Source organism: Thamnophis sirtalis, unplaced genomic scaffold, assembly GCF_051295495.1.
Source record: "Thamnophis sirtalis isolate CommonGarterSnake01/CBP01778 unplaced genomic scaffold, rThaSir2_p1.2 scaffold_3, whole genome shotgun sequence".
Classification (NCBI taxonomy): domain Eukaryota; kingdom Metazoa; phylum Chordata; class Lepidosauria; order Squamata; family Natricidae; genus Thamnophis; species Thamnophis sirtalis.
The window spans coordinates 168,305,512-168,307,686 of NW_028261383.1; the positions used below are offsets into that span (position 1 = coordinate 168,305,512).

A 2,175-nucleotide genomic window follows, 5' to 3' on the forward strand; every position below is an offset into this window, starting at 1 on the left:
GGACTGAACATTTCATTTCCCTGAGTGGCCCTTTGTGGGCTGCGCTGTCAAAGCTGATGGAGCCGGATTGAATTAGCTGAGGATGGGGGGGGGTGCAGTGTGATGTTTACGGCTCTCCTCCCCCCCCTTCCTCTTTAAAGCCCCAGGGCAAGAAATGGCACACATCCACGGATCTTCTTTTCCCCCAAAACTGGGCAGGTAGATAGCGACCGCTGTCCTTTTTTGAGAGACCGCCTGCTGCCAATTACCTCCCACAGACCCATTAGATCTCACAGGGTCGGCCTCCTCCGGGTGCCATCTACCAGCCAATGCCATCTGGCTATTACCCGGGGGAGGGCCTTCTCTGTGGCAGCTCCGGCCCTCTGGAATGAACTCCCCGCAGGGATTCGGACCCTCACCTCTCTCCAGGCCTTCCGAAAAGCCGTCAAAACCTGGCTTTGCCAGCAGGCCTGGGGGTGATGAGTTCCCCTCCCCTCTCGACATGTATGGTTGTGCGACTGTTGCCTATTTTTATTATTTGTATTTCGTTTTTATGTTCCCCTTTTCCCCCGTTTGAATTGTTCACCTCCCTGAGTCCTCCCGGAGAAGGGCGGCATACAAATAATAAAATTCTATTCTATTCTATTCTATTCTTTTTCATACATAGCACTGCAAGTGGGAAACAATCCAGCAATTCTGTTTCCTACTAAGAAATCATTTCCAGGGTTAAGGGGAGTAGCACCATCAGTACTTAATGCTATAGGGCCATGATGGTGATCATGTTGACTTATGCCAGAGGTGGCAGGCAGAGCCCTCTCTGTGGGCATGTGTGCCATCGCCAGCTGCTCTTCCTGTTTCCGGCATGTAACGTTCCTGTGGTTCGTCCATGAGGCCAATGTGGAGAAAAGACAGGACACGATCTTTCTCGGGATGGAGCGACCCAGATTGGGGGTCTGAGAGCCCCTTTTATTGAGATAGGACAAAGGCAGAAGGAGCAGTAGCATGTGAGTAAAAACAGCCTGTAAAAGTACAATTTCTAATCTACTGCTCAGTCTATATATGGTTAAATCCTGGACGTCAATGGTAGGGCACATCTCAGAATGTTATGTTATGCACTATCAGGATGTTATGGTGTTTTAGGAGTTTGTTTTCTCCTGTGTGGTTCAGCGTGGCTCTGCATGCCCGGGATGAACTGGGCTATGGGGGGGACACACCTACACAAGGAACTATATTACAACACCGGCGCACACATGCTTCGTCTTCGCGGGTGCTGGAGCGCTGGAAAATGGCCCCCCAAACGGCCAAAAAACAGGCTGGTTTTGGGCTCTTTTCCAGGCCATTTTTGGGCTGTCTTTTAGGCTGTTTTTGGGGGCCGTTGTCAGGCCATTTTTGGCCTGCTATAGCTGTTGGTTATCCCTTCCTTCAGCGTTCCCAGTCAGGTTCCCAGTCGGGTTCCCTTATAGGGAAATCTGACAGAGCTGGGGGAAACCAGGTTTCAGAAGTCTGCCTGTTTAATGCAGACGTCATGTTGATCCTGGGATCGGCAGACGGGAAGGGAAAAGAATTCAGAAGAATGGAAGTAGCAAGGGAGTTGCCAGCTGTTAGAAGATGTAGGGCAAATTTTGCCAGGTTAAAGAAAGGATAAAAAAAAACATGTTTATGGAATAGATTTGTGTCCCATCCCCCCCCCCACAAACATAACTCAACCATCAACCATTTCTTCCCTTTGCAGCCTTTGAAAATCAGAAATAAAACACTTCTCGTTTTGAACGAAGTACAGGAAGTCTTTGACTTACAACAGTCCGTTTAGCAACTGTTCAAAGTTACAACAGCATTGTGCTCGCTTCGGCAGCACATATACTAAAATTGGAACGATACAGAGAAGATTAGCCTGGCCCCTGGGCAACAATGACACGCAAATTCGTGAAGTGTTCCATATTAAAAAAAAAGTTACAAAAGCACTTTAAAAAGTGACTTATGACCGTTTTTCACACTTACGACGTGATCAAAATTCAGATGCTTGGCAACTGGTTCATATTTATGTGATCAGCTTTCGTGATCTTCTGACAAGCAAAGTCAACGGGGAAGCCAGATTCCCTTAATAACACCATTATTAACGATCGCAATGATTCAGTTAACAACTGTGGCAAGGAAGGTTGTAAAGTGGGGCAAAACTCACTTAACTAATGTTTCACT

The 2,175-nt window shown here is 47.5% G+C and overlaps 1 non-coding gene across 1 annotated transcript; it reads left to right on the plus strand.

The window, feature by feature from the left end:
• Nucleotides 1–1,815: 1,815 nt before the first annotated feature.
• On the plus strand, nucleotides 1,816–1,922 carry LOC148048354 (U6 spliceosomal RNA). Its single transcript, XR_015696205.1, has one exon. It is a non-coding gene; the product is annotated as a U6 spliceosomal RNA (small nuclear RNA).
• Nucleotides 1,923–2,175: the final 253 nt, after the last annotated feature.